This window comes from Mus musculus, chromosome 6, assembly GCF_000001635.26.
Source record: "Mus musculus strain C57BL/6J chromosome 6, GRCm38.p6 C57BL/6J".
Lineage (NCBI taxonomy): Eukaryota > Metazoa > Chordata > Mammalia > Rodentia > Muridae > Mus > Mus musculus.
The window spans coordinates 8,892,130-8,918,465 of record NC_000072.6 but is presented as its reverse complement, the minus strand read 5'-3'; the positions used below and the strand labels follow the sequence as shown (position 1 = coordinate 8,918,465).

At 40.8% G+C, this 26,336-nt stretch overlaps 1 long non-coding RNA gene across 1 annotated transcript; it reads right to left on the bottom strand.

The window, feature by feature from the left end:
* Positions 1-5,992: 5,992 nt before the first annotated feature.
* Positions 5,993-25,360, bottom strand: Gm35674. The gene is made up of 4 exons (XR_377340.2): positions 25,277-25,360; positions 24,555-24,677; positions 14,140-14,279; positions 5,993-6,211 (listed from the first exon to the last, which is right to left on the bottom strand). It is a non-coding gene; the product is annotated as a predicted gene, 35674 (long non-coding RNA).
* Between the last annotated feature and the right edge of the window lie 976 nt (positions 25,361-26,336).

The window sequence follows — 26,336 nt, the reverse complement described above, 5'->3', positions numbered from 1 at the left end:
ACAGAAGATTGTCCCCACCATAGCTGGGGACTAATGAAGTCATTTGAAGAAGTGGTTAAGGGAAATCCATTTCTCCTCATCCTCTCCTTCTCCCCACCACTGTCTTCGAGCTTAAATAGGATCCTACAACCTGTTTTGGTGGCACAGTTGCAAGGACAACACTTGAGGAGAAAGCTTATACATCAAAAGCATGTCTAAAGTTGGAGACATGGCTCAGCGGTTAAGAGCACTGGCTGCTCTTCCAGAGGTCCTGAGTTCAATTCCCAGTACCCACATGGAGACTCACAACTATCTGTAATGAGATCTGATACCCTCTTCTGGCATGCAGGGCATACCTACAGACTGAACACTGTACTCATAAAAACTAAAATAAAATAAATCTCTTTGTTAAAAAAGAAACATTTTTAGCCTGTACAGTTTTATATCAGAAAAATTCAGGAACCATGTAGGGAAATAAACTCTGAAAATGCTTAAACAAGTATACTCAGAATCAAAAGATATCGGTTTTAACCAAACCAAGCAGCTATGCATGATTCTAATTAGCATTTGGATGACTTTCCTGAAACCTAGACATAAACTTGGACAATACAATGATGACATTAAATCTTGGCTGACTGGCACATCACTAATGTTCACCTGTTTGAGAGCATCCTGGTAAATATCAACAAATTCTGAATTAAGAGCAATTTATGGTAATTTTTGTCATGCACCAACATTTACAGGTGTTATTTCTCTATCTTGCTAAGTATATTATTAACAATCTTACAGCTGACAGACTCCCTTCCCTGGCTTTTATGGAGCTAGTAGAATGTTCAGTCTCAGGCTAATCAGACCCAAGACATCTTCAGTCACTTGCTAAAACCTAACTTTTATTTACCATAAATAAAATCATAGGTGACATAATACCTCTAAGTATTTTTGCTGCTGCAGTTCTTTTGTTTCATTTTCTGAGACACTGTAGCCCTGACTTAACGTTGAAATTGTAATTCCCCTGCTTCAGCATCATGAATTCTGAGATTATAGTTGTGTATAGACACTCCAGACTACACACATAAGTTTTAAAAAATAGCAGAACTACCTGGTCATAACGAACAAGAAATAGAAAGAAATTAATTTCAGAATAGTATTAGGAGAAAATGCTTGGGCATAAGAAAAAGAAGAATCAGTCGGATGCTTGGCCATTCACAGAATCACCACAAATATAACAGCCACCATTTCATGTCGGAGTCCTTCTATATTTCACCTGAAGAGCAACACTTTAAAAAAAAAAAAAGAAAGAAAGAGTAAAATTAATTCCCAAATAACACAGAAGTTATTTCTAGGAGACTCAATGAGTATTCAAATCGCAAAAGTAACTTTTATTCTTGTGAAAAACAACAGAATTAATTTTTAGGCTACAAGAAGATTCAAACTGTGGCTGACAGTTTGTACAGGAGGAGAGACAATGAGTATGTTTTGCACGTGCATACCGTGAATGTGGCAGCCCTGCCTCATTGTCTAGTAGATTCACTATCACTGCCCAATCTTAATAGTAATTTAAAAAGCCATGACGACACATCCACAGTGACACCTGAGGAACCACCACGCTGAAGATAATTAAACACAGTAGGTGCTGTCACAGCAGGAAGTGTCCCTGGAATGCTCCCTCAGACAGTGAACCACCCAAGTTCAGTCTTCCTCCAATACCCATGAAGGCGCCAGGGACCATTCCTTAGGATACAAGCCAAGTGAAGGCAGAAGCTTCTGTTTTCCTCACTGGGGTATCGTAAGGGTTTAGATTGAGAGCTGCCGCTTGACATGGGCACTTGTAGAACAAAAGGATGTCAGATTCCATTTAACTGCTTGGGACAACTTGTGCAGAAGACATGTGAGACTCAAGGAATTGACATTAGTGATTGGATGTTAGTTCTATCAATTGTTGCTCTCCTCAAAGGTGCTAATTTAGCTATGCTGTTCATAAGGAAATTTAATTGGCATCTACTAATATATATATATATATATATATATATATATATATATATATGAATAGAAAGAGATGTTTTCTTATTTAACTTCTTATTGATTCTTTGTGAGTCTCACATCATGTGAACCCCACTCATCTTCCTTTCTTCTTATATTCATCTTTCACTCTTGCAAATTTACCCCACCGAGTAAAACATACAGAGAGAGAGAGAGAGAGAGAGAGAGAGAGAGAGAGAGAGAGAGAGAGAGAGAGAAGCTTGGAGAATCCTGTAGAAGAGGGGGAAGAAGGATTGGGTTCAACTGACCTGGGCCCATAGAGGCTCATAGAGACGGAACTGCTAACCAGAGAGAATGCATGGGACTGACCTAGGTCCTCTGCATATAAATAAGAGTTGTGTAGCTTGGTCTTCATGTAGGACTCCTAAAGTGGGAGCAGGAGTTGTCTCTGACTGTACCACATGCCTTTGGATCTCTTTCCCCTAACTGGGCTGCCTTGTCTAGCCTCAACAGAAGGCTTGTTGATATCCATAGGAGGCCTCACCTTTTCTGAGGAAAAGGGGAAGAGGAGTGAATGGGAGGAAAGGGATAGGGAGGGACTTGGAGTGGGGGAAGCTGCAATCTGGATATAAAGTAAATAAATAACTTAATAAAAAAAGTAAAGAAAAAAAACATAGAAAAACATGTCACCTTGGAAGCTGTATCATGTCACAGTGTGTCCCAAAGTATATCCCTCTATCCACACATCTTCACTTGCAAATGTTCATTGAGATGAGTCATTGGTTCAAGGTCTTTGGCTTCTGTGACACCCTCAATGTAGAATCCTCTTTGGAACTCCTCACTGTTATCCTGTTGCTGCCCTGTGTCATGGAAATCCTGCAGCTTTGGATTAGTAGGACTGGCCCTTTCACACATCCCGACATTTGCGATGACATAAATTTTGGGATCCATATTCCAGAATAGAGCCCTGGATCTGGGCCTCGATGGTAACTGAGCTGGTCAGCCCACTGGCTCTCCCTTATTCACACCACCAGAGTGAGCTCTCCAGCAGTGCTCCTGCTAGGCCACCCAAGGCCATCATGGGCAAGAGAGATCTCTTGCTAACATGCCCTTGGGCCAGCTCACCCACACCCTTGCCTCTGGAGCCAGCTCCACTGTGCTGCCCAGTTGATGTGTAGGGCCCACTCTCCCAAGTGCTGCAGCCTGAGGGGGGCTTGGCCAGGTCTCCCTGCTCTGGGACCCTTGGGGCTGGCTCACTCATAACTTCACCATCAGAGCCAGGTTACCCAGGCAAGGTGCAGGGCCTGCTTTCCTGAGTGCTACAGCCTGTGAGGGGGCAGGGCTAGCTAGGCCCACTCTGATGCCCTCAAGACTAGCTTTCCCAACTGTCACAGGTGGCAAGATGTGAGGAGGGAAGAGCATCACACCTGAACCCTTGCCACCTCACTGCAGACAAGTGACAGAGACAGCTCACCTGCACTCTCTCCACCAGGTCCAGGACCACTCTCCTGAGTGCTGCAATGAGAGACACAGCAAGCTCCTCTCATTCACCCTCAAGACTGGCTCACTCATGCCCCCCGAACCAGGGCCAGAGTAGATGATATACAGGGTCCAGTCTCCTCAGTGCTGCAACCAGTAAAGGATAGGACCAACTTACCTACTCTCATGACCCCAGGGCCACCTCTCTCCACTGCCATAGGTGGCAAGGGCAAGGGAGGTATAATATAACGTTTAATGAAAATAGAATACTATTGTTTTTTCTAAATCAGAAAGAGTTTACATGGATCTGCTGAATGGTATCTTACTAGGGTAGTTAACTCGATGCCACTGTGACAAAACACCAGAGATTACGAGTATTGCTAGGAGGAAAGAGTCATTTGGGTGTATAGTTTCAGAGGTTTTAGTCCATGGTCACATGACCCCGTTGACTGTGAACCTACAGTGAGTCAGTGCATCCCAGTGCAAGAAAGCACACAACTAAAGGTGGCAGAGGCTCCAGTATACCCCTCAAACACATGCCATCAATGGGCTGCTTCCTCTGACTAGGTCTATGTCCCAAAGACCCCACTGTGCCATCCACTATGGAACAAGCCTTTAGCCTTTGGGGGGAAGATTTAAGATGCAATAACTACCTTGCCTAAGAATCACATGGATTCTCTAACTCCAAACTCAGCCCAGGAAACTTTTGAGCAAAACAGGACATCACGATATTGTGATCTACAAATCAATACAAAACTCACATGGTTGGGGGGGGGGGTAACTGTGTTGGCAAAATGAGTTATTTTATAATCCCATAAAATCAGACTGACGACAACTCATGAAATTTTATGTGTACTGATGTGAAAATATACTCTTCAAGATAAAAAGAAAACTTGTTACTCCTACCACAAAAACCAGCAGAGATCCTGTTGAACCTGTTTGTGTCCTGCAGGCAGCGTTGAAGGACAGTGCAAGGGCACAGTGACCAGAATCCTATGCTCATTCTGAGCCTGATTATATCTTGTCTTGCCTGATTTCCCAGAATTCCTTTCATGTCGATACCTTTCTACTTACATTAACCAGCATTTGTTTCTTACATTTGTGTTCAAGGACCCCTTGTGTGTAGAGTCCTCAAAATTAGAGCATAGGTTAAAAAAGTACAGTCACAATAAATCCACAATTGTAATCTAAATATGTAAATAATATGTTGAAGTTGCAAGATAGAAAATGCTATAAATGTATAAATTACTGCAAGAAGTTTTAAAAGTGTACAGAAAACTCAGACAGAGATACATCAGGCCATTGAGTGGTTTTCTCTAAAAATGCAAAACTAAAAGCTTTTTCCTTTCCTTCCAGTGTCTTCTTCCAATTTTCTATAATGAATACCTAATTCATTTATAATAGAAAATGCTTATCTTGCAAAAATCAGGTTAGCAGGAGATAATAAAATTTGAAAAGACTTCATATATTAGAAATTGTTAATGTTTTGTGTGCTAAGCTAGACTAAAATCCTCTCTAATAAAAAAAATCTGTTAGAATAAATGAACCAATACAGAAACATTCCTTGAGTTCATTAAAAGTCACATGCAGCCTTTCTCTCTGTAGCTGCCTGTATTATTCTGCCAGCTCAGCTTATGGAAATCACTGAACAGCGCTATGTAAAAGGGAGTATAAAGGGTACCTTCGAATGGAACCCTGGAATCTGAAGCCTGGCTATATTAGTTTCCTATTGATACTATAGCAAACGGTGCCTGGGATAATATGAATTTAATTTCTTACATGTATAAAAATTAGAGATCTATAGCAGGGGCCATGGGTATAGCTCAGAAGTAGCATGCTTGCCTTACATTCACAAGACCCCAAACCTCTCTCTCTCTCTCTCTCTCTCTCTCTCTCTCTCTCTCTCTCTCTCTCTCTCTCTCTCTCTCTCACACACACACACACACACACACACACACACACACACATACACACACACACACAGCATCACAGCATCTTTGGACATGTTGGCAGTGCTATATTACTTTTTCAGAGACCCTAGGGGAGAACTTTACACTTTCAGCTTCTGAAGGTGCCCTGAATTCCTTGGTCCTTGGTCCCTTCACATACTCTGTCACACACACACACACACACACACACACACACACACACACACACACCCAACACTCTTACATCCCTCTTGTAAGGACTCATATGAGAAGAGTATACCAATTCAGATCATGCAGGGTAGTCTCCTGATCCTGGGATCTTACATTTACATCTGTATATTCCCACTTGCCGTGTAAAGCACGTCATAGGTTTTAGAGATTAAGATGTGTTCCCAGGAGCCGTACCTCATTCTATCATCCACTTGTGGACTTTAACCATCTCAGCTCAAATTCAGGACTACTGCATTCTGGAAGCAGGGAGGGTTAGTGGTTAGGCCTTTGGGACAGTTCCCCCATGGAAGTCCTCTGTCTGACCACTTCTCACATCTGCTAGTGTTCCTTCCAGCCATGCCAGGCAAACTCATGACCCTACATTTCAAAACTAGATTTGCTGCAGATTTTGTTCTCTCAACAATGCTTACCTTGGAAACATTCAGGAAGATTGGAAATTCTCAATATTGGAGGTGAGGGATCTCTACTACTGAACTTCCATGTCGTTCTTGAGATCTAACGCACATGACAATATTTGACATTGACATGGTGACCACTCCCAATGAAAGATTTTATAGCTGCCGATGAGAGAAGTGAAGTATGAGATGTGGGCCATAATGCAGCTGACAGGCATCCTGTGGAAGAAAATAAGAGTAACAGCTGATTTCTATTGGGGAACTTACATTTTTCTAATATCAACATAATTATTGGAACAACAGAAAAATGCCCTTCTTGCTATTTCTCATAATGTGGTGCCAACATGGTTGAGAAGGCAAAATGTTTGCATCTTATTTATTTCATTTTTCAATAAGCTATTCTTTCACAAATCACATTTGTCTAGCATTTTAAGATTACAAAATATTTCCTTATAGTACTTAGTGTATACATCATTTAATTAAATCAATTTAATAAAGTTCATTTTAATAATTTCTCTCTTAATGTCTTTACTCAACCTCTGTTATGTTCTTAATATGCATCCCCACCTATACATTGAAACTCACTTACCAGAAGAAATAGCAATGACTGACAATCATATGAAAAGATTTTTAACATCTTTAGCTTTCATGGAAATGCAAATCAAAACTCCATCACATTCCAATTGGAATGGCTACTATCAAGAAAACAAGAAATACCAAATATGAGCAAAAGCACCCTTGATGCGGCCACTGTAGGAATCACTGAGGTAGTTTCTCAAAAACTAAAAGCATATTTATCATATAAGCCAACACCACTGAGCTTAGGTATAGACTTGTTGGACCAAAGTCAACATAAATTAGCCGTACCCGAACATTCACATTTACTGTGGCACTATCTGTGAAAACCAAGTCACAGACTCATTGTAGGTACCTATCAACAGATGAATGGATAAATACATAATGGAATATTATTTAGCCATTAAAAATAAAATAATGTTATTTATATGAAATAAATAATAGAACCAGAGACATAACAGTAAAATAAGCATTCTCTGTCAGACAGTATCACATATCTTCTTTTAAGGCATGAAAGAGGAAAGGGAGAAGGGAGAAGTCTGAGTCCCTGGAGAAGCTCTGTTGTTTCATACAAATAAGATACACTAGTGAAAACAGGGGCTTTGAGTGTTGATTAATATGCACAGCGAGCATGCTATACCACTTTATTGTGGAATTCTGTTATAGTATAGGCCAAATGAATGTTTAATACTTGAAAAATTACTCTCTCTATTCTCTATGGGAAATGTTTCATTTCTATTTGAAGACACATCCCACATCTAAACAGAAAGTTTGTCCATGCTTATAACCATGATGTCAAATATGCCACCCATAGCAGTAACCTCTACAACTTACACAAAATGAAGCAAAGTAGTTGTGGCCTTTGGATGCCTACTGGTTGGGCTTTAGCTGAACAAACACACACATACACACACACACACACACACACACACACACACACACACACACACCACTGAACTCTCAGAAGGATGACTATATTTCTAAAGTAAAAACTACAAAGACCTACTGCCAAGAAAACTTAAAAGTTCTTCCCAGCCAGAGATAATCATTCATCTACAAGCATGAAGTGCACACATATTGGTCCACTTCTATGCTGAAGGGACAAGGCTGGTTTCTGTCTCTAACGTTCCCTGTGAATCAGAAGGCTGGTCTGAGCAGGGAGGTATACTGCATGAGTAGAAAATGCAAAGATCCAAAAAGACTCCCTCGAATTCTCGTCTACCAGCCTTTCATTGTCCTCTGGAAGAGGAGGCGTTGAACTCTCACACAGCTTTGGAGAACAGATAAAAGCAATCAGGAAGTAAAGCAGATGCTGGAAGACAAGGATAAAACTGCACATACTGGAGCTGCACAGAAGTCTGCAGGCTGTGCCAGGACTTGTGGCACAGTTATTGAAAACAGTGTGGTCCAAACGTGAATCCCCAGGTCATGTACCCTTAGATGCTCTGCAAGTTGTTCTGTAAAAGAAGGCTGCATGGGATATTGCAGACACTTTTAACCCCAGCACTCAGGAGACAGAGGCTGGCCAATCTCTATGAATGTGGTTCCACCCTGGTCTACATAGGGAGCTGCAGACTAGCCAGGCCTCATAGTGAGGCCATGGTGAGCAACATAAGGGACAGGACACAGGGGGTGGGCCTGAGAAATGATTTTTTGATGTGACTGTTAGAGCCACTCCACTTAATGATAAAGTTTTCTATTCTGAGGGAAAGTAAGATTCCACAGATTGGAAGTAGGTTAGCAGGTTAAAGAATGCAAACTGTCAGAAAGTGTTTAATGTCACACCGACTCTAAACACCGTACTGATGAAAGAGATGGTAGAAGGAAGCTAAGGTTGTGAAAACTAATTAGGGACTTTATTTGCATCACACATTACCTACCTCCTCGGAAGCATGCCAAAGCAACTGTTACGGTATTGTGTACTGTGTTTAAATGCATTGTTCACAGAAAGATGAGTCCAGGGATAAAAACACTACACATGTCATACACATACTGCAGCTGCAAGACTCCTTTGCTGTTGAAGTATCATGGCTGTACTGAATTCGGTTCTCTTAGGGAAAGTGATTTTCTATGGGGAAAACGATAGAAGAGATATTCAAAGAGGACAGAGAGAAATTATGCCACAGGAGCATCGAGCGTCAGAAGCAATAAGCCAATATCTGAAATAAAATAGATTATTTTTCCTCTTGTGCAAAACCTTGAAGGCAGCTCACAAATGCTTCTTTCTAAGTCCATTGTTTCTTTATCACTGTCTCACAGAGATGTGTTGGTAGCAATTTAATTATGATCATATTTTTCCTCTCTATTCATCCCATTGATATTGCCCTGGGCCTTCAACTCATGGCCCAGAGCCGCTCAAGGTAAAATCACATTGCACATTTATCACCAGTTCTCTCTTGAGTAAGTGAGGGTTAGCAGTACACAAAGCAGGAGGGTGGTGGTCAGTCAGGAAAAGCAAAAAGCCATTCAGCAAAACCTGGCTGAAAGTTGCCTCATAAAGACGTGATCTTCACTGGGTGACTGAGTTCTCCCAACCAGTCTTAGGCTGAGCTGTGTGTTCCCTGAGCTCCACAGTGAGACTTTATCGAAAGCCACACAGAGAAGACACATGTGCAGTAACAAGGAGCCAGAGCTGCAGCCTGACACAGAAAACAAAGAACAGTGCACTGGCATCGACTACACCCATCAATGTAAAACTATTCAAGAGATATAAGGGAGAGACCACTGGGCAGGCAAGCATGACAGGCAGAACTCAAGAAAGTGAGTGACATCACCCACTCTGAGAGGTATCAGCTCACAGCCAGCAGCAGTCATGAGCTGAAAAACTGCCAATTGTAAGCACAGCCCCAACTCCCCAAGAGGAAGAGCATAGTATTCACAGTGGCCCAGTGGCCAGGTCAGTGGCTATGTGAGCATTGCCGCTTGACTCTTGAGAACCTAGGAACCCTGCTTTAATCTCAAGACTCCTCCAGTAAACTGGGGGATGGCTCTGCTTGGGGATTTTAAAACTTAACCACTGTGCCAAAGGACCTAGATTTGAATCCCAGCACCCACATGAAAGCTCACACCGGTAACTTCAGTCCCAGAGGACCTCGATGCCTGCCTCTGGCCTTCATGGGCACTACATGTAGGTGATCCACAGACATACATATAGGCAAAACTTGCACACATGAGAAAATAACACATTTTTTTTTTAAAATCCTCTGTTTTTGAGCTATCATGGTGGCCATTATATGCAGTGCTGGGAATCTAACCCAGGGCTTTGTGCACACTAGGCAAACACTCTACCAACTGAGCCTCATCCACAGCATCCTGTAGTCAGGATGGAAAATCAATTAATTATGTTCAGCTTGCTGTTGAGATACGTCTTGGTGTTAATGACTAAGCTGTGTCCCAAGCTTCCTGCAGCCACAGTGAAACTGAAGAGAGAGAACATTTGGGACTCCAATGGAAGCTTGGCAAGCAACACATTTCCAAAGTACCAAACAATGGCTTGAGGAAACTCAGCAGGAGAAAAAAAATGAAGTGACTCCTGAAGCTGTTTGAGGTTATCCCAACTTAAAGTATGAAAGGCACCGCATCTGAGATCCGAGGCCCTCCTTGAAGATGAGCATCTGAGCAACAGATCTGAGTAGATGTGTACAGAGCCCTTTAACACCAACATCAGTCAGGGTTTCAGGCCTGGTGACCCTGTGTTCCCAAGCCCCATCACAGAATCTGACATGTGTTTCCACTTGACTAAGTCAGTCACTCCACATCCGCAGGGGGAATGCCCCATCACACGGGTCTTCTCCTCTTCTCTCTGTGCATCTATTCCTGGCAGAGATGAAAGCCAAGATGACTGTAAACAGCCTGACAGCTCTTTTAAGACAAAGGAAATGATTCTTAGCCATCTAAAGAATTAAAAACAACTCATGCAGAAAGCACAAACATTTCAGAAAACAAAATTAGGAAAACACATTCTAAAACAAGCTATTAGTGTATATCAAATGTAGGCTGTGGTTTTAAATGCCTTTTACAAATTATTTTGCTTCTAATAGACACACATAGTTCCAGAGAGCTGGCCTATTACCCCTAATCCTTCCAAATACCACTATTTTAAAGAAAGCCTTTAGTTGAAAACTTTGCATGTCTGCATGTCGTATTAAGAATCATCATCAGCCGGGCGTGGTGGCGCACGCCTTTAATACCAGCACTCGGGAAGCAGAGGCAGGCGGATTACTGAGTTCGAGGCCAGCCTGGTCTACAAAGTGAGCTCCAGGACAGCCAGGGCTATACAGAGAAACCCTGTCTCGAAAAAACAAAAACAAAAACAAAAACAAAAAAAAAAAAAGAAAGAAAGAATCATCATCATTGCCGGAAGGTGGTGGCACACACCTTTAATCCCAGCACTTGGGAGGCAGAGGCAGGCAGATTTCTGAGTTCGAGGCCAGCCTGGTCTACAGAGTGAGTTCCAGGACAGCCAGAGATATACAGAGGAACCCTATCTCTAAACAACAACAACAACAGAATCATCATCATCATCAAAACACCCAAGAGAGGATCCCCAAGTTTTTGTTGTCTCTTCCAATACTCTCACACTCGCCATCCTCTCCCAACCTGATCCCTTCTGTTCCTGTCTGCTTTACCATTCTTCACCAAAAATATCTATTCTATATTCCCTTCCCAAGGAGATCTTCGAGCCCTCCTTGTTACTTAGCGTCTCTGGGTTGAGCATGATCATCCTTTACAACTAATATCCACTTATAAATGAATATATACCATATTTATCTTTCTGGGTATTGATTATCTCACTCAGGATGACTTTTCCTAGATCCATCCATTTGTCTGCAAATTTCATGATGCTGTTGTTTTTAATAATGAAGTAATAACTAGAAACTTAGCTCAATGGAAATGCTCAGTAATCTAGGAGGGTGACCCTAGCTAAGACTCCTAGCAGTAGGGGATGTGGAACGTAAACTCATCATGTCCTCTAACCAGGCAAGACTTCCGATGGAGGGATTAGGATACCAACTCAGCCACATAAACTTTGCCCTACAATCTGCCCTGCCTGTGAGATATGCTGGGATAAGATGGCACGGAAAATGTGGGAGTGACCAACCAACTACTGGTCCAGCCTGAGACCCACGCCATGAGTCTTGACACTACCTGCAGAACAAAGATCCAGAACCCCAGAGACCCACAGCTGCAGAGACCCAGAGCAAAACATTAGATTGGAACTCCAGCAATCCTACAGAAAAAGGGCAGAAGGATTGTAGAAGCCAGAGGGATCAAGGACATCAGAAGAAAAACCACAGAATCAACTAATCTGGGCTCACAGGGGCTGGCGGGAGCCTGCATGGGACTGACCTAGGCTCTCTACATGTATGGTACATTCTGTAGCTTGGTCATCTTATGGGACTCCTAACAATAGGAGCAGGGGCTGTCTCTGACTCTTCCATCAGCTTTTGGAACATTTCTTCCTACTGAGTTGCCCTTTCTAGCCTCAATATGAGAGAAGGGTCCTGGTCTTACTGCAACTTGGTATGCCATGCTTGGTTGATAACTATGAGAGGCCTGCCCTTCTCCAAATTGAAACTGGACGGGGCACAGGTGGGAGGTAGTGGGGGAAATAGGAGAAACTGTGAGAAAAATAGAGGGAAAACAGAAGTTGGGGGTAAAAAGAGAGGAGGGGAGGAAGGGGGAGAGGGAGGGGAGGAAGGAGAGCGGGAGAAGGAGAGAGAAGGAGAGAATTCCTTAGGAAGCTACTGTGGGATGATTGCTGCGAGTTAATGGCCAACTTTGGCTATATAGTGAGATATCTCATCACAAAACAATGAAAGAGCAAATAGAATACACCTCAAGACTTAGTATAGATGGATTCCAATCTAATTAGCTTTAAAAAAAATGGATAGTACTTTGTATTTCGGCACCTGGTGATGCTATTTAATTTGTCAGTTTATTGTTTCCAGTCTTAGTTCAGAGCTTCCCATTCTGATGACTTATTGAGTTTTAATTGAGTGGGTAAACACTCATCGAGAAAAGTGGCTGTGTTCAAACTTCTCAGGCCACTGTGGTAACATTAAGCTTCCCAGGTGTGACAGGAGTATGGCATTCTGTCTCTAGTATTTTATAGTGTTTATGGCAGAAGTAGCAAAGAAGCCGAAGTAGTACCTAAGCCTGCAGGTGGCTTTTCTTTTTCTCTCCTTTACTTTTTTTGTTTGATTTTTGTGTATGTGGGGGAGGGGGGGCGGATAATCTTTCTTCACCTCACATAACCACTGTCAGGACAACTTTTTTTTATTAATATCAAATGAATAATTGCCTATGCCTTCACATTGCTGAAAGGTAGAGGCAGGTAGATGAATAGCTACATGCACTCCTATTCTTCCAATCTTTAGTTGCTATTATATCCTTGAACCATCCAACCCTCTGCCAACAGATGTTCACCTCGGCTATTGTTTATTGGTGCATGGGGCCATGTGGTGTGATTCTTATCTAAAGGACATATATTTGTTGAAACTTTCCCCGATTTTGCAATATTAGTACTGCAACTGGGTTTCATGATAACTTTCTCCCATTAGGCTCAACAGAAACACTGGAAATAAAATCACTTGGCTAAATCAACATCAGGAGATTCCATAGACACCCAAGTGGTTCCCTATAATTTGCCCTAATGATGTAGAGGTAGAAAGTACTGTTTGAAGAAAGGAGAGAGACATCTAACAAAGAAGGAAAATACTGCGTGGATAAAAATACAAGGAGGAAAAACAAAACCAAGGAAGAAAGACAGTGCCACCCACAACTGCATTCCCTTGGAACAGCTCAAAGACCACCACAAAAGGACAAGGATTTGTCATCCTATATACATGCAAGTAACATTATATAGACCACCAGGTTATACCTGTACACACACACACACACATACACACACACGCGCGCGCAACAATTAAAGAAAAATGAAATAAGTTTTAAAAAGAGCAAGGGGTACATGGGAGGGTTTAAAGAGGAAAAGGAACAAGTAATTGGTGTAATTGTCATCCCAAAACACACACACACACACACACACACACACACACACACACACACACACACACATATTAGTTGTCACGTTAGAATTACAGCAGATGATGAGAAAGAGGAAGGGAGAATGGGAGCTATTTCCAGAAGGTAACAATATCATACAATCACTTGGAACAAGAGCAAGGACGTCCCCCACGTTTCAGGAAAATCTATTAATAAAAGTCCTGCTGGGTTTGAGTGTTCAAGCCCACCTACACGTCATTAATATACCCTAATCTCATCATCTTCTAAGTCAACAGTTCTAGTGACATAAAAATCTTAGTTTCATTATTTCAGCTCATTCCCAATATTTAATAACAGGAGACATTTTGAGGGCACTAACAGGGCTACTTGTCAGGAACTCCTTTTACAGAAAGCTAAAAACAAGCCAAGAGTGACACTTGAAATTGATCATCCTTTTAGCCATTCTGTCAGACTTCCGAAAATTAATGAGTGGGCTGCAGGAGGGAAGTGGCTTACCAGAACATCGCACAAATCTGCTGATCTCGACTCGCTGAAATTCTGCTTACCTAATGCAAAGCTCGAAGCACTTCACTTCTGCACAGTGCTTACATTCTTTTGGAGTCTTCTCAATTTCCTTCATATGACATTACTCCGTCCTCAGGAAAGTAGCAGCAAAATGTGAAAGAAGGCAGACGTCTCAGCCTCTCTGTTGATGGCACAGGATGAGAGCTATTGTTCATCCTTAAACTACAAAATTGCTATGCTTATATAAAAGTCAAGATTGAGAATGCAGATACTACGTATTCAACATTATCAGTTGGGAACAGTAAACAGAGAACTACTAGAGGCTAGAGATGCAGTGAGGAGATTGCCTTGGTAATGAGATAGTTCCACAAGAAGACCATCTGTGGCAAAGGTAAGATCCTGCTCTCTGTAGAATGGCCTCTACCAGTTTCCTAGATTGCCATACAATAAGTATGTCCTGCTGTTGAATACTATAGTGTACCCAAAGGAAATACATACAGAAGCCCAAAACTTTTGTTTGTTTGTTTTTTGTTTTTCTTTGTTTTTTATTACATATTTTCCTCAATTACACTTCCAATGCTATCCCAAAAGTCCCCCATACCCTCCCCCTAACTTCCCTACCCACCCATTCCCATTTTTTGGCCCTGGAATTCCCCTGTACTGGGGCATATAAAGTTTGCATGTCCAATGGGCCTCTCTTTCCAGTGATGGCCGACTAGGCCATCTTTTGATACATATGCAGCTAGAGTCAAGAGCTCCGGAGTACTGGTTAGTTCATAATATTGTTGCACCTACAGGGTTGCAGATCTCTTTAGCTCCTTGGATACTTTCTCTAGCTCCTCCATTGGGGGCCCTGTGATCCATCCAATAGCTGACTGTGAGTATCCACTTATGTGTTTGCTAGGCCCCGGCATAGTCTCACAAGAGACAGCTATATCAGGGTCCTTTCAGCAAATGCTTGCTAGTGTATGCAATGGTGTCATCGTTTGGAGGCTAATTATGGGGTGGATCCCTGGATATGGCAGTCTCTAGATGGTCCATCCTTTTGTCTCAGCTCCAAACTTTGTCTCTGTAACTCCTTCCATGGGTGATTGTTTCCAATTCTAAGAAGGGGCAAAGTGTCCACACTTTGGTCTTCGTTCTTCTTCAGTTTCATGTGAAACCCAAAACTTTAAGGATATTAAATAACACCATTACCATAGCAATTGTCAAGTCAGCATAATTGAATAATAAACTCCAATAATAATAAATTGAATAATAAAATCATATATATGATGATATATATAATATAGTATATATTATATAATCGTATATATAATAAAATCATATTTGTTTATTTATTTATTTATTTGCCCCTATAAACCTGGACCCAAATATGTTTCTTCAGCCCCAGGTTATCACAGGCTGCGTAGCACCCAGTGGGCCTTAGAGGAAACTGCCCTGACTTTCATGTATAGGCATTTCTTCCTCCTTCTCAAATCAATTATAAGGGAGTTTAGGCTTATGTGCAATTCCTTTTTCAGTGGCCAACATTTAGAATTTTAAGAATCTCATGGTCCACTAAATCAACTATCCCAGGCTTATGTGGGCTCACAGAGACCGAAGTGACAAGCACAGGGTCTTCCATGTAGATGACCTGGCTGTTAGCTTGATGTTTTTGTAGGATCTCTAACAGTGGGAGTAGGTGTGTCTCTGACTTTTTTGTCTGCTCTTGGGACTCTTTCTCCTATTGGGTTTCGAGGTCCAGACTCTATATGAGGCTTTTGCCTTGTGTTATTGTATCCATTTGGTAGTTGTCTCTTGGAGGCCTTCTCTTTTTTGACAGGAAATGGAGGGAGAGCTGAGAGGAACTGGGAGTAGTGAAAAGAGGGGAGATAGTGACCAGTATGTGTAGCATAAGAGAAGAACCTATTTTCAATTTAAACAAAAATCTTTATCCCTCTCCTAGGGCTCAAGGCTCTTTATGGAAAAGGGGACAGAAAGATTACAAGGGCCAAAGGCAGTGGATGACTTTTAAAAAAATGAACACAGTAGAGCTGTTGTGAACAAGACCTGTGAGAGTTCAAGCCAGACAAAATGCCAGCATGGAGAGAGGACATGGACAGGAACACCACCACCTTAGTAATAGGATTATATTCTTGAAAATACTCACAAACATTCAGAAATCATCTCAGTTAAGCATCAACAATATTATCATGTCTACAATTGTCCTTGTTTAGCTGGTGTTTAGGCAGTCATGTTGGTGAGGTGAGATTTTATGGTTGTAGCGTTTACTATTCCTCAGAGACAAAATGTCACAACAAACTTCCTGGACCTCTGCTTCTTACAATCCTTCTGTTCCTCTTTTGCAATGATCTTTGATCCTTAGATGTGGGAGTTATATTGTAAATGTAACCATTTGGACTGAGCTTTATAGCTGCATTCTGATTGGTTGTGGTTTTCTTTAATGACCTCCATCTGATGCAAAGAAACATTGCCTTGGCATTATAAGGTGGACAAGGGAAGGCTCACATAAGGAATTCACCCTACACAAAGAACTATAGGCAACTGAAGAATGCTGAAAGCAAGAGAAATGGTCTTCCCTAAGAAAGAGCACATCAATTGGTTATCCAATACCAAAAGGTAGTCCCTGAAAGCATACATACAAGTAACATTATACAAATTGGACAGATTGTATCTAGGAATATACATAAATAGGTATATTTAAATATATACATTTATATAGACAATTGTTGTTATAAATATATATCCAAATATATGCATATGATATGTATGTATATGTGTATATACATATATATATCAACAATAAATGGAAAAAGGGAACATGAATTTGACAGAGAACAAATGTGGGTTTAGAGAGAGAAAAGGGAAGGGCAGATATTATGCCATTCCACTATAATCTTAAAATAATAAAAGAACTTTTTAAATACACAAAATTAACCAAAAATATGCTTCCATTAACTTTGCAGGAGTTAAGAATTAGACTGAGTTGCTGAACAAGAGCTGGTCAGAGGAGATTAGCCATGAGCTGTTTACTGTGATGTTTGGTTAGGGTGTTAGAATTAGACTGACTGAGAAGTGGGGACTCAAAAGCAAAGATGCATTCCAAATGATGAAAAGATCATGTGCAAATCCAGGAGAAAAGAGCAATTTGGAAGCTACTAATAAAATGGATCTGTGCTGATTTTTTTTTTCTTAAAAGATGCTTTGGCAATTGGTTTTAATGGTTCTTGGTTCAAACTTCTATTCTAACATTCTAAAATATTACTGCTATCTATAAACCCAAACAGTGGTATGAATCTAAAAAGGGAATGTACTGTCACCATGCCTCCACCAGCATTCAGAGTGGATGGAAACTGAACATTAAAAGACTTACCCTCCACTTTCCCTAACTCTCTGCACTGGGTGTGAGCTGCTGCAGGTCTGAGTGGGGAAGGAGGAGTGGTGTTAGGCTTATGCATGCATGACTGCCATCAGAATCGCATGCTTCATTTAGGGACACATAGCACATAAAAGAACAAATCTGAGCACTTACTATAGTGGCTGATGATTACCGACTATTCATTAAAAGGGTATTTGGCTTTTTTCAATGTAACCTTCATGTTCTTTGTGAAGAAATAGCCCATCAGCCCATTTTCCTATAAATTATGCAGCTCCCTATTTATTCTTCTTCAAGAGTCTATGCCTTGATTTATATAAAAAACTGTTTAAAGGCTCATACAGCCTAGGGATTGTAGCTAAAATACTGGAATCACACTAGTGAGAGTGGAAAAAAAACTAAATTAAGCTCTGAAAGGGATGCAGCCCAAGTTAATACTTCCCTTGTGCCCCAGTGAAACTCCCTCTGACAAGCAGGGCTAAAAATGTGTTCCTGTAATTGCTTCTTTCCCCAGCATTGCTGAGCAATTGCTTTGCAACTCTGCTCTCCCGGCGCACATACATAGAGTTATCATGATGTGATCCCCAAATGATGTCTGGACCCAAAGAGCAATGTTTTATAAATCCCACAGTCAAGAAGAATGGGAAAGATTAGCTGGAGAAGTAATTCTGTTTTCAGTGTAGCAGCATCACGGGCTTTCATCCAGAAAGAAGAGAGATGCACCCAGAATACAATCACAGCTTGTACTTGGCTTTATCTATCCTCTCTAGACAGTAGCCCACATAGCCAGAGACGGCCCATCTGCATGCTTGGGCTTCTCGGCATCTGTTCCCATCAAAGGAACAGCAGAACACATGAGATGTCTAACGGAGTCAGAGAAATGCTTTATATCTTCAGGTTATCCCTGAAAGAATGTATCCATCCTCCCCGGTATCAGTCTGAAAAGAGACAAGGTGAACTTTGAAACTCCCCTGAGTTCCTTACCTTTAACAAAGAAAGGTACATATAATATCGCTTCTCTATTTCTTCTTGAAATTGCAATTATGTATGAGTAAATATATTATCAGAAAGGAGGATGGGTGCTATGGCACATGTGTGGTGCTCAGAGACAACTTTGTCAAATTATTCTTTCCCTCCCCTTTGTATGGGAACCAGGGATTGCCAAGCTCTCGTGCAAGCACCTTTACCCACCAAGCCATCTCGCCAGTCTCTGCATTTCTATTTCTTGAATTCTGACTCTGTATGTACTTTAGATAGGCACATACTGTTTAAAATCTAATCAGGATTTTAAAGCTTTCTGTGATAAATGTTGCTCCTTTTTGTCTTAAAACCACTTCTTTAACTGATCTTTGTAATGCTCAAATGTTGGGGGGTGGGGGGAACTACACTATTTGGATTGGCCAGACTGTAAATTTGCAGGGTCTGACCTCCAGATGTTATTACCCCATAATTGATGCTTGTGTTTGAGTGTTTCAGGATACCAATTCAAGTGTTTTGACCTGAAACAAGAGAGACATGCACATAGCATCTGGATCTTTTGTGTGCATGTTGAAGTACTTATGCCAGAAGAGCTCACAGGACATCTACTGACCCTATGAGATAATGGTTTGGTGAGGGCTACTGACTCTTCTTATTAGAAAAAGTGACCAAAGTCCCCACTCTAAATCATGCCTTCCTAATATTTAAAGAGGAATTGGGTAGCTATGGCTTTGATCTGTTATAACCTAACTTCTCTATAAAAAGCCAATTGAACACAATCTTTTCTGTTTTCTTTATTCTCTGTAACTGTTGAGTCCTGAAATCAGCGAGGTACACATTATTGGAACATCTTACCAGTATTTTTTCTTTGCTTTATATGGCTGTTCAAATAATCTTAAACTCTAGAAAAGGGTATTTGGGATAGGTGATAAAAGATGGTAAAACTTTAGGAAATTACTTAAGAGAAAAGTACTAAAACTATATCAAAAAATCACCAGGAGTTTCCAACTTAATTATTCCTATTCCCAAACCAAACCATATGCCAACAACTGAAAAATGGATTGCATGTTATGAACCATGTATTTTCAATGGGATTAACACTTTAGTTTGTACAGTATTTACTCAAAAGGTAGATTTATTTTTTCTTAACCTTAAAGTAAACAAACTTAAACTATAATAGTTCTCACCCTGAGAGAATATCTATGAACCCCTAACATCCCAAGATATACTATCTTCCAAGTTATTCTTTGATTAAGAAAGAAAAATCCATACTGTTACAAGGGCATATACCAACATTTTCCCCTTTCTGAAATACCCCACTCTATTCAATCTTTGAACAAAAAGATAACTACTCCTTGTGGCTCAGAAATATGGGTGATGTTTCTAACTAGTGTTCGTTTTTCTCTGGCTGCTGGCTCAGCTTGTCACTCCTGTTTGACAGTGGGTAGAACCACTGCTTTAACTTATTCTGTTACTTATGTAACAAAGGCTAAACCACCAAGGTCAATGTTGGCTATAATCCATCACATTGCCAATATGTCTGCCATGATTGATGGAGCATTGCCCTGCAGGGTCTCTGACTTCTGTTACTGTCACATTTTTGTCTCTCAGCCACACCAGGAATGGATCTCCGAGATATGGTAGTGTTTATCTCCCGTTGACCCTGTGGATTAAAATGCCTGAGAAACTGGTCTACATCCATAGAGCAGTGGAAAACCAGGACTGGTGGATTTTATGGACCCAAAATGTGTACTGAAGCAAGCATGAGCTGGGGAAAGGACCCGAACTTAGTCCTTTGCTTGAGTGTTAAAATGGATGGTTCTTAAAAAAAAAAAAAAAAAAAAAAAAAAAACATAAAAAATACCATAGCCATGGTAAACATATTTCAACCACTAAATCTCAGATGATGTAAACAAGCCCATTAAAATAACCTTAAATTTTTAGCAAAATAGCAATTAGTCAAGGAATTTTATAGCCTTTTTAGGGGGGTTAATCTTGCTGTTATTGATACTAGGCAGTCTTGGAAACATGATTAAAATCCTAACCTTAGGTCAATAAACACAATACTCTTGATTTCAAGCTTTTCCTTGAGGCAAACCTGACAAGTCCAATACAGACAGAAGCACGGAAGTCGATTATGGGGGAAATGCAAGTAGCCCGTGTGTCTACTTCCTTTTGGTCGTCTTCTCCTTTTAATCAATAACACACTGAGTCTCCAGATTCTATTGAATTCAGTTTACAAAGCCTTTTGTTTTGTTTGTTTCTTGTTGTTGTTGTTCTCACCTGTCGCTAAGAAAAATCATTCATGGCATCGTGGATCTGAACTAGCGGAGACTGCATGAATCAAAAAGGTAAAAAAAAAAAAAAAAAAGAAAAAAGAAAAGAAAAAATGCTCCCTCCCCAGAGAGGCAGCCAGCTGTCTCATTGATTCAGCTCTGCTCTTGGCTGATTTGGAGGCTACCTTGGCATCTGATCCAGAGAGTGCAGTATAATAAGGTACAACAATGGAAACTGTTACCAGGGAGAAACAGAACATCTGGTCTGGAACAAAAGCAGAGTCCATTGCTAAGAACCCGTCTGGACATCATCGTTCGAGCGTGAATATATGCCTGGTCCTGTCACCTGAAAGAAGAGCTCTTTGGAGCCAACTCAGAGAAGAGAACACAGAGCAACAAGGAAAAGAAACCCCAAGGAAGAAATTATGTGTCATTTTCTCAGAGCTTTTGCCTAAATGTAGAATAATTTCCAATCAGTCTTCTGGGAGTTTGATTTTTCAAAACCTGAAATTTGAAACCAGCAGGGATGTACTGGTTTGTGCCTTTTCATTCTGCGGTGTGAGATTTGTGGGATTTTCTGTTTGTTTAGCTTTGTTGGGATGGCTAAAGCGTCCTTTGCCGTCCTGCTGTTATAAGCAGAGCTAATGATTGGCATGCATTTTGTAGAACTATTTTAACTGCCAAGGACCTACTGATGCAGACAGCCACTCAGAGACCAATGAGAAGGGAGCCATACACACCAGCCACGTGCCTCCTCCCAAGCTGGGCGTCTACATGGCCCAGGAGGGGCTTTGGCTGTCCAGGTTGCTTTTTAAGCTTATAAGCTTATTGTTGTTATTTTGGTTGCTGTAAATACTGAGCAACACCTTCAGAAAAGGAGAATCTGACTTCCAATTGCCTTAAAATGCTGATTAAAAGGTGGTGGTGTGCGTAGGGGGGGTGTTTTCCCTGTTGACAAAGGCCCTGTCAAAGTGAGAGCCATTGTACTCAACATAAGGTTTGTGCATTTCATTCTTTTCCAGAACCATCTGTCTGGATTTAATTCACTGATAATTTTATCAGTCTCCCCATGCTTTGCCTGAAACCTCTCCATTGCATTTTTTATTCTCCACAGATGTTAACTCTTTGAATGACAGTCTCAATGCCTTTAGAATTTTGATGAAGACACGCACTCTCTCTGAAGGATCCATGCCACCAGCAGCTCTTCCCCATCGAATACAAGTCCTGGGTTAGGGCACATGCACTTGCAATAAAAGTCTGTAAATTTGTTCAGACTTTCCAACCAACTGATGGAAGAGATGTCCCAAGCTAAAAGATTCCGGTGAAATGAAGAAAACAGGCTAATCTGCTTTGTAGATTTGCCTCATTCTAGTACAGCACTTGGTCTTGCAGGTGTTGCCACTACTTTCCGGTTGAACATAACCCAACCCTCAGGGGAAATGTCTTCCTCAAACTGAAGAATCGTTGCTCTCTTCACTAGCACTGAAACCAGTTCTTGGGCAACCACAAACACCCTGATATTGGTTTTGTGCCTGCAGAATCACAGGTTTCACTGGGACACATCCTTCTAAGATGCAGGAATGAAACAATGGCCAGAAAAGAAAGGGTTGACTCCGTGGTATTCCAAACCCAAGGAGCGTGGCCTGGGAGAATGATGGAGAAACACAGCCCTTCAATTAAAAGAGTAGATGGCACTTTTAAAAATCGAATGCTCAATAATGAAAATGTACTGCTTAGAATCGGAGCTGATGATGACAATTATTATTATTGTTCCTGTGAACAGCAACGTGATATACTAGCTAAAAGTGTAACTCTTCTCATGCAGATTTACTTGTGAGACTTGTGTTCAGTTTTTCTGAGTTTGAAGATTAGTTGTGGCCATAAACCAGGCCTTCAAAGTAGAAAGAAAACAAAAAACAAAAACAAAAAACTCTATTTAAAGCATAGTTTATTAAAGACTTTCAAAGGAGGCACCTAGGGGAGAGTTGATATGAAATGATAAAGGCTACTGTTTGCCAAAATGCCCCTTTCCTCCTGGATCAACATCATTTCCCAGGCCCCCTGTGGCTAGGTAGATGCCAACTGACTGCCGGATACAGGATGACTGATAAGCGGTGATGCTGTTCAGTTGGCAACCTAAAACTCTTCTGATGTGATCCTCCCGCCATCCTTCTTTATTGCTTTCTGATAAAGTGAAATGCCGAGTCATTCATTCCACAAACCCCAGGACTGGTCAGGTCAGTGAAACAAACAAATAAACAAACACTGAGTGTGGCCATTGGCTTAGCAACTTGCTGGACTATGATGCACACAAGAAGAACACATCCAAGAGTCATTACCTGGTCAGTCTCTGAGACTTGAAAACTGTGCGTTACAGCAATTACCAGCCTGCCTGATAAAACTTTAGGCTTTATAGTCAGAGAGAATGAGGTCTGTGCCTCAGCTCTGTAACATAATAAACTTAGAACACATGACAAGTGACTTCGTCTCTTGGAGCCTCATGTTCCCTATAAGTGGGAGAGGGGAAAATAGATCTGCTGTGATTATAAAATACAATATATGTAATTTTGCACAGTGCCTGGCAATAGAAAGTCTATGATAGAAGGTAGCTATTAATATCTCAGTAGAGAGGACATGATTTGTATAGAATTATTAGCCAGCCTGGAAATAGCATTGGAAAGTGGAATGAGAAGCTAGCTTTGGAAAAAATACTCTTCTCAAATATTTCCTGAAAAAGATAACTACAATTTTATTTTCATCTCTTATGAAACTGTTGCTTCTAATTATAAGAATGTCTAGTTATGAAAAGTTAAACAGAAACCTAAGATTGTGAGTTAAGATTTGTGCTGGAGAGATGGCTCAGTGGTTAAAAGCACTTGCTGCTCTTCCAGAGTTCCTGAGTTCAATTCCCAGCAACCACATGATGGCTCACAACCATCTGTAATGGGATCTGATGCCCTCTTCTGGTGTGTCTGAAGACAGCAACTGTGTACTCATATACACTAAATCAATGAATGGCTGAATGAATGAAGTTAACATTCAAACTCCAGTTCTGGAATACCCATCCTTTTCATGACTACATGGCTGACACAGAACTTATTCTCGTACTATAAGCCCTAAAACTAGACAAAATATATGCAGCAGTTGTTATCAGGATTTGATAACAAACTTCCCAATTTGTAGGAAGCTCTCTGATACTCAACAGAAGAAAAACATGTGAGGTCAGCTCTATTGTGACTCAATATTGCTCTCTAAGACATACTCTGAGTGGAAGTATCCTAACTGAAAGTCTCATTAGGCAGAGGACAGAGAGAGGATAATTTTCCAGGAAAGACACTGGAGACAAAACAGATGCCAAAACTAGGACATCGGGATGCTAAATGAACATGTTCCAGGAGACCTTGGTAAAGAGCTGGGAAGCATGAGAGCTGGTTAGGACTCAGTAGGGCTTCTTAAAGTAGCTGCAGGGAGTGGACGCCTCAGCTTCTTGATCTCTAATTAAATACATTAATATTGTTATCCTCATTGAAAGGTGTCTTTAAGTGCCTTGAGTGATAAAACAATATATTTATTATTTTTATATCACTATGATGGAATACTCAATTATCTTTAATAGTGACCACTTTTGAAAACCCTTTGAAGTCAAGCTTCAGTAGATCTGCGAGGGACTGCAGCAAATAAAAAACTGAGTGTTTCTCATTTTCTTTCTCTTGCTTAGATGTGAGATGCATTTAGAACAAAAGAACCCTATCTAAAAAGAACATTCTGATAATTGCATGCAGTCATTTGATATCCACACAGTATGCAACAGCACAGGTCCTACCTGTCTCCAAACAGTGTAGCGTCCTCTTGTAAGCTCATGGACTGACCACCAGATGGCAGAAGATGTGTGGTCAATCTGATGGACAAAAGCATACTAATTGGAAGAAGATATGGATCCCAAACCCTAGAGAAGAGAGTAATGCTTGGTTAGAGCCTACCTACAAGTGTGATGCACGTCATTAGACAGAGGCTATGACCCATGAGACGCTAACCCCTACCATCTCTCTGCTTCTTAACAACCTCGGTCCGCCAGTCCATGGACAGGTTTGGTAGAGCACAGATTCACATATCACAGATCTCAGAAGCCCACACAGCGGACAAAATTCATGCAGATCTAAATTCAACTGACTCAGATCCAAGCGCAGTAATGGAGAATAAAAGAAGTAAATCACAGCACAATGAATTATTTAAATCTATGAGTTTGTACATATAAATGTGCATATATAATTATGTATATCATTTAATGTGAAAAATAAATAACAGTTCTATAGGGTAGAGAAATAACTGCTCTTTTCCAAAAGAATTATAAATACACATGTGATAATGGATAATTTATTTAATAGATTTAACTTATAAATACAGATGTGATAATAGAATTCAAGAATTACTTCAACCACAATAGTAATAATTGATAAAGGTAAGAAAAGGAATAAACATTTAAACTATGTAGGAAGGTTGTGGGGGGAGTGGAATACCCACTGTCTCACCCTCTGGATTACTTACAAGGCTTTATCATAGTGGGAAAGTCTGATGGACCTCAATCCTGGCAAAGAATTACCAGAGCAAGTCCAATCTGGCCTGCTGTGTCTCTTCATTAAATATGCCTGGATGGTGTGTGCAACATCAACTCTCTAGTAATCCTGAAACAAAACAAAACAAAACCATAAACCCAAGGATAAGCAAATGACTAGACAAAACCAATTTGAAAGACAATCTACAAAACAGCTGTTGGGGTTTCCAGAAGAAGAGAAACACATCTACAATGAAAGGACATGAAAGAGGCTGGCAAGTGGTGAGGTAACATGATGTATGATCTGTGAAAGTTCCTGAGTTTTTCAATTGCCGCCCCCATATCAGAAGGTGTGAGTGTGTATGATGTGTCTGGATGTGTACATTCTGTATATAAATTCATGTGTATAATGTAGGCACCCATATAACATGTGAGCCACCTCAGGTATTGGGCTAAATTTACCTCCCACCTATTTAAGGGAAAGTGTCTTTTTTATGTTACATTTCAGAATGGCTGGTCCCCAAGCTTTGGAGGATTCTCCTGTCTCAGTATCCTACTGGGGCACAGATGTGTACTTCTTGGTCTGGCTTTACATGACTTCTTGGAATCCACAATTAAGTCTTCATGCTTTTGATACAAGGGCCTTCTCCACTGAACCAGTTCTGAGGATTCTCCATTTTTATATCAACTGCTAAATGTCTACAGATGCCATTGTTGGGACAATTGTGAAATTTAGGTTATTTTGGGTTCATCTTAATGTATTGGTTATGGTGATGTTTGGCTATGTTAAAGTCTGCTGATGCCTTAGAAAACAATAGAAAGTGTCAGAAAAATATCCAGCTGATTCTCAAGTACTTCAAACAAGAGGGAAATTATATTTTACTCTGGGATGCACAAAGAAGGTAGTGCTTTTCTGGACTATAAGCACCATAGCCTGTAGGTCTCTCGGGAGTTGTTCTTAAGCTGAATGACAACAAAGAGGCCATGCAATGACAGAAGTGATGAAATGCCAACACATGACAGTAGGTGGTGGGCTTCATTGTACTTTTCTTG